The 13,477-nt window shown below is 38.4% G+C and overlaps 1 pseudogene across 1 annotated transcript in view; it reads right to left on the bottom strand.

The window, feature by feature from the left end:
* The window catches only part of LOC309652746 (transmembrane 9 superfamily member 2-like), a 112,397-nt pseudogene that overhangs the window by 70,065 nt on the left and 28,855 nt on the right, over positions 1-13,477 (bottom strand). Inside the window, exons 5-6 of the transcript XR_014268791.1 lie at positions 10,656-10,825; positions 5,497-5,608 (exon numbers count right to left, since the gene is read on the bottom strand). The product of XR_014268791.1 is annotated as a transmembrane 9 superfamily member 2-like (transcript). The remainder of the gene's footprint in view (positions 1-5,496; positions 5,609-10,655; positions 10,826-13,477) is intronic.

The following is a 13,477-nucleotide window of genomic DNA, read 5'->3' as shown; positions in this document are numbered from 1 at the left end:
CACCCGCACCCAGCTGTCTGATTTTGAATTATCACTCTTAATTACATACACAAAAATTTTCATGGTAGTTCTCAGCACGTGGTGGTATTCTAAATGACTCTTATTCACATTTTGTGATTTTTCTATATTTTCTACAATGAACATGAATAACTAAACTACTATAATTTTTTTTTTACTTAAAACAACAGAAGTTTATTCTCTCACAGTTCTAGAAGCTAGAAGTCCAAAATCCAGGAGTTGGCAAGGAACCTTCTGGAGGTTCTTTTTTTTTTTTTTTAATAGATAACTGATAAGGACCTACTGTATAGCACAGGGAACTATACTCACCATCATGTAGTAACCTATAAGGGAAAAGAATCTAAAAAAGAATATATATATGTATAACTGAATCACTGTGCTGTACACCTGAAACTTACATGATATTGTAAATCAACTATACTTCAATAAAAATTTTTCTAATTTAAAAAAATAAAAAATAAAAATTTCTAGTTCAATAGAGTTTTGTAAGCTACTACAAGACACAACAACCATGTACACCTAGGGTACACAAAGTGGAATCTGCAGTGGGATATAAATGTTACTCCAGAATGGTACTCCATAGTCAAAGACGATGGTAAAATGTTGAGTTAGACTCAGTCAAAGGTTTCTTTATTAGGAGACTTTTAAACAGTAATGTGCTTTGTGAAGCTAAGAAAGGAGACAGTAGAAAGTAGCATTTTCCAAACTTATTTGACTAGTATTCTTGGGAATGCACTTTGAGAAATGTTGACGTGTACGATTATCACTGGGTAAACAAAAAAAAAAAATTCAACCCAAACCCAAGACAGAAAATAAAGAAACAGCACCATCAGAGATATCCATCACCACTCTTCCTGGCGCCCTCCCCACAACTATAACAGCAACTTTCTGGTGTTCAGGTAAAGAATATTGTGGTCTGGGCTTCCCTGGTGGCGCAGTGGTTGAGAATCTGCCTGCCAATGCAGGGGACACGGGTTCGAGTCCTGGTCTGGGAAGATCCCACATGCCGCGGAGCAACTAGGCCCGTGAGCCACAACTACTGAGCCTGCGCGTCTGGAGCCTGTGCTCCGCAACAAGAGAGGCCGCGATAGTGAGAGGCCCGCGCACCGCGATGAAGAGTGGCCCCCGCTTGCCGCAACTAGAGAAAGCCCTCGCACAGAAACGAAGACCCAACACAGCCAAAAATAAAAATAAATTAATTAATTAATTTAAAAAAAAAGCCAAACACATTTCTACAAAAAAAAAAAAAGAATATTGTGGTTAAAAGAAATTAACTAAAGAGAAAAAAAAAAGAATATTGTGGCTTGGTGTGTTCTCACTGTGTAAGTGCACTCTGCATACATGAGCTACTCTTGTATAAAACATTAGTAAATCAGGTGCTCCTGTATCTGAGGGAAGGGATAGGAAACATTGTGTGTCTGCTATGGGCTAGGCACTGTGCTAAATATTTTATATGTTAGTTCACTTACCTCTGACAGCAGTCACATGAGGTAACTATTTTAGCCCCATTTTACAGATCAGGAAATACAGGCTCAGTGTAACCTACCGAAGTTCACACAGCTAGCAAATGTCAAAACCAGGATTCAAACCTTGGGTGTGTCTGGTTCTTTCCACCGCACCACGTCTGGAAGCCAGGAGCCTTCTAAGCACCCTAAATGAGTTTCAACGGGAAAGGAAAAATTCCTCTTCTGGAACACCTCCCAGTATTAAGGAAACTTAAAGAACAAGGAGTTGAGACCTAACCTCGAATAAGGCAATTCCCCAAAACCCCCATTTGGTATAGCTGCATCTGAACTTGCACTTCAGCTCTTTTGACTGCCACAGTTACTTCCTGACAGGCAGGCAGACCACTAACACCATACCATGCAGGCTCCTGGCATGAATCTAAACTTCAATTTAGATGTGCTTTCCCTTGGCTTTTACTGTAAACATAAGCGCTCCTACACTTAAATTTTTTTATTTTATTTTTTTCTTCCAGTTTAATTGAGATCTAATTGACATACATCACTGTATAAGTTTAAGGTGTACAGCATAAGGATTTGACTTCCATACATCATGAAATGACCACAGTAAGTATAGTGAACATCCATCCTCTCATATACTGTAGATACAAAATTAAAGAAAAAAAATATATATGTTTTCCTTGTGATCAGAACTCTTAGGATCTACTCCCAACAACTTTCATATATAACGTACAGTGTTAATTATATTTATCATGATGTACATTACATCCCTAGCACCTTTTGACCACTGTCATCTGATTCCCCCTGCCCCCATCCCCTGCCTCTGGTCACCACAAATCTGATCTCTTTTTCTATGAGTTTGTTTGCTTGTTTGTTTTTGAAGTATAATTGACCTACAACTCTATGTTAGTTCTTGTTACACAACATAGTGATTCAATATTTCTATACATTTCAAAATGATCACCACCATAAGTCTAGTTACCATCCTGTACTTAAAATTTTAATAGCCAACTGATAAGTGATAAAAATGTATAAGGCCTTCAGCTCTTCAATCAACTTCTGATAATAGCTTGGACTTGGAATACTATTCTCAATCACTGGGGAAAGGTTATTTTAATTTCTTCAGGGTGTATTTCATTCCTTTCCCCAGATTACACTTCTGTGTTTCATCCAGAGATTAGAAGACTGGACTATACTTATTGGACTAGTAAATTGCCTGTTTTCACCAATTGTACTTTGGGTAAACTGCAGGCTGTAGGATCAAGTAATCCTGACCTCTAGCTGGATGATTCAAAGTACACACACACACACACATTTCTAACATAAACGTTTCTCATTTTCTTTACAGTAACTCTGTAGGCAGAAAATATAATAGACCTTTAATATAGAAAGCCAAAATGGAATAGTGGAAAAACTATGAGTTTGGGGCCAAACAGACCTGAGTTTGAATATCACTTCCACCTCCTGCTAGCTATGATCCAGAGAAAATTACTTCAGCTCACTGGGCTTCAGGATCCTCATTTATAAAATGGAGATAACATTTTATAGGTGATACATAGGGACAAAAGCAAGGCATCCCCAAACTGGAATTGCTTTCAGAATGAGATTAGGAAGAATCGTGTCATAATGGCTGTCAGGCCATCTATAGAAATGACACAAACCAAGCACAATTTGTAAGTGTTCAAAGAGATTTGAGACCTAATCCCAAATAAGGTGATTAGGGTTTTGTCTCAGGAAAGCAAATCTAAAGCCATAAGAAATAAGTCTTATATAAAATCAAGTATAATGAAAGCTGAATCAAAAATATGATGCATCATCTTTAAAAACTATAAAGAGAAATACATATATCTACATAGTCATAAAAAGTTTTCCCTATGAAAGGAAAGCCCCAAAGTTCATCTTTTGGAGAAGCACCTCTAATACTGTCCAAGGCTAAGAGTACCTGACCCATGAATATGAACCGGATATCTGGTCCATGGGCAAGCATAGCACTAGTGCACATGAATATCATCTTTTTTTTTTTTTTTTAATTTATTTATTTTTATTTATTTATGGCTGTGTTGGGTCTTCGTTGCTGTGCGAGGGCTTTCTCTAGTTGTGGCAAGTGGGGGCCACTCTTCATCACGGTGCGCGGGCCTCTCACTATGGCGGCCTCTCTTGTTGCGGAGCACAGGCTCCAGACGCGCAGGCTCAGTAATTGTGGCTCACGGGCCCAGTTGCTCCGCGGCATGTGGGATCTTCCCAGACCAGGGCTCGAACCCGTGTCCCCTGCATTGGCAGGCAGATTCTCAACCACTGCGCCACCAGGGAAGCCCATGAATATCATCTTTTAATACTCTCTTACTTTTGCTCTGGGGTCCTATGCTCACCAAGAAACTTTCTATTTATTCTATTCTATTTATATTTTCTTTCTCATATATCTTTATTATGAGCAGATGGGCTAACCAGCTGACATGAATGGTGTGGTCCACTAGACATTTATATTTCTTCACATAAATTACAAAATTGGTGTTCTGGTTTATATATTGGATCATTAGGAGTTTGCCTAGTATGAATCTACCTCCCTTTGTTATACTCACAGAATTAAATTCTGAAGCAAGATTTTTAAAACTGACAAAAACCTAGTATTGCTGAGTGTGTGAGGAAACAGCAGATCTTCAGGCCTAGCAACTTTTCTGCAAAAGAATTTGGTAAGGTATTATCAAAATGTGCACACCCTGTTACCTAAATAATCCTACTTCTAGGAATTTAAGTCTAGGAGATAATCAGACAAATAAAAAAGCAAGGATGCTCATTAAAGCATTGCTTATAATAATTAAAAATTAGACATTTGGGTTGTTTTTATCAATATGGCACTAAATAAGTCAATTACAGCCTGTATGTTAAATATACTATGTAGTCAATAAAAAGAAGGCTGTGACTCTGTATTTATTGACCTGGAAAGATGTCCATGACATACACATTAAGTGAAAATAGCACATGTAATATCCCATTTGTACAAAGGTGTACACTTTTTAGCACCACACGCAGTGTTTTCCTTATATATTCTACAGAAAATTATATCCCCATGAGTTCTTGCCATGGTCTATGAAATGCTGCATATTATAATCATCTTTTGAAAATTCACAATGCTTTTTAACATAGTGAATACTCATAAAGCCATTGTTTTAACATTGTTTAACCTAGCATTATCCAAAGTAACCTCATCATAGATCCTTTTTTCACATAACACCTTTTAAAATACCAAGCTAAAACAAATAAAATATGAAGGAACTAGTTTACAGAAAACTCTTTGGAAAACATGGGCTTTGAAGAGCTGATAAATTATTCACCAGAATGTTAATAGTCAATCTGTCTATCTACCTATCTATCTATTTACCAAAAATACATACCATCTTTATAAAAATAGCTATTTACAAAAGGAAAAATTCCAGATGTACAAATAATAATGAATGTTATATGTTGAGGACCTACTCTGTGTCATGCTAAGGGCTTTATATATTCTGAAAATGAGGATGAAATGACATGAGAAGAAATCGAGCCTCAGAGATCACATGACTTGCCTATGCTCATGCAGCTAGTAAGCAGCCAAGCCCCAATTTGAACTGTAGGTCAGTCCAAATGTCCAATATGTCAGTTCTTTTCACTACAATAGATTGTGTCTCTTCCACAAGATATTCTTCCTTGAAGGTCTCACTTGAGCAGTCAGCCAGTCTGCCAACCCCAGGAGACACCCCTCTGGTTGCCCATGTACCTCATTCAAACCTCAGTGTGAAGTATGAGAAAGTAATGTACTGGGCAAGGTACCTGAAATGTAGTAGATTGAATACAGCAATTCCTGTAATTATTGTCTTTTGAATGGTTTTAACATAAAGAACTTACCTACTTTCTTGGGCTCCTAAGCTGTGTTACACAACTTTAAATTGACAGAAATTAAGGCTTTAATATTAATGAAATATATGATATTTATATACTTGATTTGGGAAAAAATAAGATGATGGCATAGAATACTTACTTCAAATTTCACAGAGTAAGTGTAGGTTACATTCAACTTATCTGTATATTCTCCAGGAATTTCCATAGGGGGTCCATTACAAGTTAGGTGGTTTTCATCTGAATGTTTATAGCTAATAAAAGAGAGGGAAAAAAGGAAGGGAAAGGAATTTTTATACCAAACTGACATCGTAAATTTCGGATTCATGGCTCTTCAGGCACGTTAACAATAGCAGGCTGAAAAAAAAATAGGCCTTTCATTATATTCTGCATTTAAAACTCTTTACGATTTAAAATATTTTTGTTTCTAAATGTCCCTAACACGCAAATAAGACTCAATATACTGCCCAAAACACAATACTTAAGAACCTTCTCTTTGCCTGTGGATAGATTTTTTTAAAATCCTTCTATTAGCAAATGGCTTTATTTTTCATCTTTTATTGCATCCCCCCTTCTATATACTAAAAAAGAAAACTATCTTGTAACCTTAGCTATAGAGTTAGAAAATCAAATAGATGATGCAGAAATCATATTTATAAGCACCCAGAGATTTGAGGGTCTACTGTGTGCAAAATGCCATGCTTAACGATGAAAGGTACTGAGTATATAATCTATGTGAACCTTTTGTGTTTGAAAGAGAATGATTACTAAAACCAGAAGATGGAAAACAAAAACTAGAGAAGTTTGAAACTAGACAGGACTGGTGAAGCTAGCAAATGCCTGGTCAGAAATAGAGACTCTTCTGTCACTCGAAAAGTAAAAGAGGAATAAAGGGTGATAGAAAATCAAAAGGAGAAACCATGATGCTTCCATTTTGAATTATTTACTCAACATACAGTTTACCCTTTGGCTTCTGTCTAAAGAATAATATGTAATCCTTATGGGACTGTTATCTGTACGCATATATACACAATAAAACCACTCGCCCACGATTGCGAAGGTTATTGGTGTGTGCCTCTTTTTATTCATTCCTGTAACCCTACTGTCTGGTACATAATGTGCCCTTATAGTATACGTGTTTGTAGGATGAATGCATTCTACTTAAAGCCAAAATACAATTTAAAGCAGCTATGAATTAGAGAAATAATAATTGTTAAGGCTATAGATCAAAACTTAACATTGAAGAGAAAATTAAATTACTGCATGATAATGCATATCAAGGTTCACTGTTTAAGTATGGGTCCTGAACCCAGTACAGGAAAGATCTGCATTTCATATGAGAGAGATTATGCAGCAAAAATTGTGTTAAGATCTCTAATCAAGGTAGAAGCCCTATTTTAAATCACTGGCCTTATATATCGGTTGTATAAGGCCTTACAGGCCATTTTCAGAACTTTGACTTTTACTCTAAGATGGGAAGTCACTGGAAGGCTCTGAGCAGAGGATTGACACGAGCTGAAATTTAAAAAGGAATGCTCTGAATGCTGTATTGAGAACAGACTGTGAGAAGACAAGGCTGGCAGCAAGGAGACCAACTAGGTTTTTGCAACAATCCATGTGAGATATAACCATGTCTTGGACCAGCTGATAGTGGTGGAGGTGATGAGAAGTGGTGGATTCTGAATATATTTTAAAAATAGAGCCACATGGGAAATTCACTGGCTGTCCAGTGGTTAAGACACAGGGTTTTCACTGCTGTGGACTCGGGTTCGATCCCTGGTCAGGGAACGAAGATCCTGCAAGCCGCGCGATGCAGCCAAAAAAAAAATTAGAGCCTATGATCTGCCAAAGGGTTGGACTAGATATAGGATATAAATGAAGAATGATAAAGAGGAATCAAGGGTGATGCCATGGTTTGGGGGCCTGAGCAACTAGAAGGATGTAGTTGCCATTTACTGAGATGCAGAAGACAACAGGAGAAGCAGATTTGGAGGGAAGATTAGAAGTTCTTTTGGGCACATGTTAAGTTGGAAATGCCTACTAGACATCCAAGTGGACGGGTCAAGTAAACAGCCAGATATACAAGTCTAGAGACCTAAGCGTCATTGCGGTATCTGATGCGATGAGCCAGGGTAAGATCGCCAAGGTGTGAGTACAAATAAAGAAGAGGCAAAGCTAAAAGACTGAGTCCTGGGGCCCTCTGACATTAAGAGGTTGGAGAAATGAGGGAATTCCCTGGCTGTCCAGCAGTTAGGACTCCATGCCCTCACTGCCAAGGGCCCGGGTTCAGTCCCTGGTCGGGGCACTAAAATCCCACAAACTGCGTGGTGAGGCCAAAAATGAAAAAAAAGGAAAAAAAATAGGTTGGAGAAATGAAAAGACTGATGAGCAACCAGTGAGACAGGAGAAAACCGGAAAGTGGTAACCCAAAAGCCAAATGCGGCAGGTGTTTTAAGGAAAAAGAGATGATCAGTTATAGCAATCATCAGGGAAATTAACAAGGTACAGAACCTGAAAGAAAACACAAGACTCTAGACCCAGAAAACCATTAGGCCTAACTCACGTCTATGACCTTGAGCAGATTGCCTAATTCTGAAAAAGATGAATTTTAACACAGTCATTCTCAGGGGGCCCAAATAAATGAGCTTTACTGTGATTAGATAAAAGTTTTACTGCATGCATACATAAGCTATTACTATGGGCAGCGTAGAAATAAATACAGCTCTAGAAAGTGATTTTCTTGGCTTTTTTACTCTCTCCAAGCCTGAGAATATGAGATGTGATTATAAGCATTAAATGTGATTTTCATATAGCTGATGAGATTAGCTTCCTGCATCATACTTTGTATGTTTACTACCTTTCTACCCAAATGACTTTCAACATGAGTAGCCATCCTGAGTCAGACCTCACAGCCCATCAACCTAAAATTCTGTTCCCAGATATAAGAAGTGACAGACACAAAGAAGCATGGGCGGTTGCTCTTGACAATGGTTAGTATTCCCTGGCCTCTCTTAGTAGCTCTATTTACCCCGTTACTCATAAATATGTCCTGATCCTTTTAACCCTTCTTTTATTTCCTGTCTGCAACACCTTATGAAATAAATCTTCAAAAATTTTTAACATAGCCACTAATTTAAAAAGAATATCTTTTTACTAAGATAAGTCAGAGTTGGAAAGTACCAGTGTTCTTCATCTTTTGGGGTCTGTTTATGTAATGAAATGTATGGACACTTTTGCCCAGAAACATACACATCAATAAAAATTGGGAACAGATACAGATAGTTTATAAACATGTAAAATGATGCTAAATATCACTCATAATAAACAAATAAAAATTTTAAATATTAAAAAAATAAAATAAAATAAAAATTGGGTTTGATGCATCTGTATCTATATTAAAAACTCCTAATTCAGCCCTCTCCTATTGCAGATGAGGAAATTTAAACCTATGAGAGATCAAGTTAACCTACCCATGGTCAAAAGCTTGGCACAGCACATTCCCTAACTATTCTTTCCCTTTGGCCATCAGCTGTGACAGATGGAACAACCTTGGCTAAAGTAAAACAGGCCAGTAGGCTTAAAAACAATGAAGTCTGATTCATCTCGATGAACTTAGGGTTGACTTCCAAAATGGAACCAGCAGAGATGAGACAAAAATCCAAATTTCCAAATTCCTTGTTCTGTGTTCAGAATACCATACCACACTTACCTCCTTTAATATACTTCACATAAGTTTCAAAGGATCACTTTTCCCATCCTAATATTTCAGGTTTTATAATATTTTGCCCATATGGATCATGATTTGATACACTGTATGATATATTCCCCCTCTATCCCTTTTAATTGAAGAGTACTATTCTTATCCTACAGTTTCAAAGAATCTTTTTTTAAAAAATTATTTAATTAATTATTTATTTCTTTTTGGCTGTGTTGGGTCTTCGTTTCTGTGCGAGGGCTTTCTCCAGTTGCAGCAAGCAGGGGCCACTCTTCATCATGGTGCACGGGCCTCTCACTGTCGCAGCCTCTCTTGTTGCGGAGCACAAGCTCCAGACGCGCAGGCTCAGTAGTTGTGGCTCACGGGCCTAGTTGCTCCGCGGCATGTGGGATCTTCCCAGACCAGGGCTCGAACCCGTGTCCCCTGCATTGGCAGGCAGATTCTCAACCACTACGCCACCAGGGAAGCCCTCAAAGAATCTTAAGGTTGGAACATTAAAGGTCACCTGTCTAGTCTCTTACCCAATACAGAATTGCCCTTTACAATTCATTAAGCACTCACTTACTAGGGACCAGACACTCACTTACTAGGGACCAGACATTAAGCACTCACTTACTAGGGACCACTCACTTACTAGGGACCAGACACTATGCTGGGTGCCTAACTATGAAATCTCAAAGAGCTGGGTCATCTAGGCTCTTCCTACAAACGTGTAGGGATTAACTACTCACTAATTCTTGAGGTTGCTTATTCAAATGTTAGAGAGCTCTAATTGCTAGCAGATTCTTCCTTATACCCAGCTGATACCTGCCTAATAGACTCCACTGGTACTAGAATTGTCCTCTGAAGAAACACAAATCTTAATCTAATCTCTTTGTCATATGGCAGCAACTAAAGAAGAGAGTTAGGATATCCTCAATAAGTCAATTCTCTTCCAGGTCTGCCAGTTCTTCCTCACATTACATGTTATTCAGATGCTTACTATAGGTTAAATGGAATAAAATTGCCTATTTGATTTTTCTTTTTTCTTTTTTTAATTTTTGGCTGCGTTGGGTCTTCATTGCTGCGTGCAGGCTTTCTTTAGTTATGGCGAGTGGGGGCTACTCTTGTTGCGGAGCATGGGCTTCTCATTGCGGTGGTTTCTCTCATTGTGGAGCACAGGCTCTAGGTGCACAGGCTTCAGTAGTTGCAGCATGTGGGCTCAGTAGTTGCGGCACACGGGCCCTAGAGCGCGCAGGCTTCAGTAGTTGTGGCACATGGGCTCAGTAGTTGTGGCACGTGGGCTCAGTAGTTGTGGCTCGTGGGCTCTAGAGCACAGGCTCAGTAGTTGTGGCGCATGGGCTTAGTTGCTCCACAGCATGTGGGATCTTCCCGGACCGGGGATGGAACCCATGTCCCCTGCATTGGCAGGTGGATTCTTAACCACTGCACCACTAGGGAAGTCCCTGCCTATTTGATTTTTCAAACTTTATGTCTAAGGTTATATCACACATGTATCCTAAAAATAAAAATTCTGGTGAGATCTTCTACATTTTGAATTAATTTTTAAATTAATGGAACTAATTAAAAAGACATTCTATAATTACCTTTTGGGATCAAGTCTAGCAGTAACCAATCTTACAATACCCCAATTTGTTTCACTTTCCCCGTGATATGTAATGGTAATATCGACATGGTTGAAGAGGTAGAAAGTATTACTTTTGTTGAATTCAGACTGCAGAAAGATAAAGAAATTTGAAAGAAGTTTGAACTTTTCCTACAAACTAAAAAATATAAAATCTAATCACGGAATGAAAATGGGATATATTACTTCTAAAAAATCGAGCTATAAATTAAGCATACTGAAGTGTAAATGTGTTTTTAGAAGATAAAAACTGCAGCCCTGAGCATCTGGCCTAAAATTAAGATGTTAGTTAATTCTACAGTTTTAAATAGTTGTTACAAAGGAATAATATTGCAAATGTAAAATTCACAAATGCATGCATTGCTGGATTTTTAACCACACAAAACTATGAAGTAATACAAATAAACTAATAAAATGTTATCAGTACTTAAAGTTTAACCCTATCAAGAGTTTGGGCTTTATTTATGGTAAAAGTAATGAAGCAAGAAAAAATAGAAGGAAGCTGTGTTTCAGAATGTTAACTGTGGCGCCTCTGGGTAGTGAGATTATAGGCAATAATTTTTCCTCTACTTCTTTGGATTTTTCTGTACTTACCAAATTTTGTATAATGAGGGTATATCTACATTTATAATCAGAAGCATCAAACAGATAAAAACGGAGTGAAACTCTCTCTACCAGCCAAGTATTCATTAGTTCACTCCCTAGTAGCCACAACTATATCTGAAGATAATTATCTTAGATCAATTCTTCTTAAACTTGAACGTTTATACAAATTTCCCAGGGATCTTGTTAAAATGCAGATTCCGACTCACTGGGCCTAGGGTGAAGCCTGAGATTCTGTGTGTCTAACAAGCTCCCAGGTGGTGCTGATGCTCCTGGTCCTGGAACACACTTTGAGAACCAGTGGTTAAGGGAGAGTGAGGGACTATTTTTCCATAAGGATTTGGGGGGCAGTTTTTGTATAAGAGTTGTGATGGGTTGGACTGTGTCCCCCCCCCAAAAGACAGGCTTAAGTCCTAACCCACTGTACCTGTGAATGTGACCTTATTTGGAAATAGGGTCTCTGTAAGACAAAATCAAGTTAGGATGAATGAGGCCATTCAAGTGGGCTCTAATCCAATATAACCAGTCTTCATAAAAAGAGGAAAAGGCCATGTAGAGAGAGAAACACACAGGCAGAATGCCATGTAAAGACAGGGGAGGAGACTGGAGGGATGCAGCCACAAGCCAAGGACTGCTGGCCATCACTAGAATCTAGGAGAGAGGCATGGAACAGATTCTCCCTCAGAGCCCTCAGAAGGAACCAGCACTGCTGCTGACACCTTCATCTCGGACTTCTAGTCTCCAAAACTCTGAGACAATAAATTTTTGTTGTTTTAAGACACCCATTTTGTGGTACTTTGTTACAGCAGCCCTAGCAAATTAAGACAAGGGTTAACAATATGAACTTTGCAATCAGACAGCCATTTACTAGCTATATGACCACAGACAAGTCATTTAACCTCTTTGAGTCTCAGTTTCCCCTTTTTAAAATTGGGGACAATAATAGGATTGCCCATAAGATTGTTGAGAGGATTAAACAGAATAATGTACGTAAAGTACTTAGTGCAGTGCTTGGCATAGAAAGCCTAAATATTAGCTATTATGTCACCCAGGCCTTCAATCTTCAGAGAATGAGTACAAATGAGCCTTGCCAATTACCATGTTGAGTAATCTACAACATGCAGGACTCCTAGATTAAGAATTATGACTCTGCAAATCTCAGAATTGAGAGTGATAGCCCTGAAGGAAATTTAGAGATCATTTAGTACAGTGATGATAAAGGAGACGGTACGAGTGATCCTGAGGCGGTGCATCAGAATCAGCTTGGGATGGAAAGTAAGTACTGCTCACCACAATACTGTCCATAATTGCAAAAACCTAGAAACAACCAAAAATGTCTATCAGTACAGTTAAATGAAAGACGGTATAAACATACAGAGAAATAAAATGCAGCTAGTAGAGCATGTACTGGTACAGAGGTATGTGTGTGATATGTACTAATAGAAGCAGCACAGCATAGGGGTTAAAGACTTCACAGTCAAACTGGCTTGGTTGAAAGCTCAGGAATGGCATGTGCTAGCCTGAGTGACCTTGGCCGAGTTGCTTAACCTCTCAGTGTCTTGGTTTCCGTACCTATACTGTAGAAATCATAACAGAGTGCTGTAAGGGTTAAATCTGCCCATGAAAAGCATTTCAACCACCATCACGTACTCAATCTGACAGATAAAGTGGTAACAAGGCCCTTCAGGATCTGAATCCTGCTTGTCTCTCCAGACTCATCTGCTGCCATAGCCTCTACTTATAATCTGAAAAATTACTAAAGAGAATTCTTTATTGTGTGCTCTCATAGCACTCCGCTCATATCTCTGCCATTTACCACATCAAATTGTACTCAGTGTATTTACATGTTTACATCCCCTAGTAAATTGTGTTCCCCAGTAGATCACAAGGCTATGAATTTTGTCTGGATCATTCATTCATTCAACAAATATTTTTGAACATCCACTATGTGCCAGGCACTTCTCAAATATATCCTCAGAGCTAATAGCCAGTAGATGCTCAAAAAATATGAGGCAGTTTGGTATGGTACAAAGAGATCAAAATTTGGATCAAGAAACATTGGGATGGAATTCAGATTTTGCCACATACCATCTTTTGTACGTGAGTCTTTCTGGGCCTTAGTTTTCTTAGTTGTAAAATGGGGCTATCATCACTTAATTCATAAAATTGTTGAGGATTAAG

The sequence above is a fragment of the Balaenoptera physalus genome (assembly GCF_965194825.1).
Source record: "Balaenoptera physalus genome assembly, chromosome: X".
Classification (NCBI taxonomy): Eukaryota; Metazoa; Chordata; class Mammalia; order Artiodactyla; family Balaenopteridae; genus Balaenoptera; species Balaenoptera physalus.
This window is presented reverse-complemented; position numbering and strand designations above follow the sequence as displayed.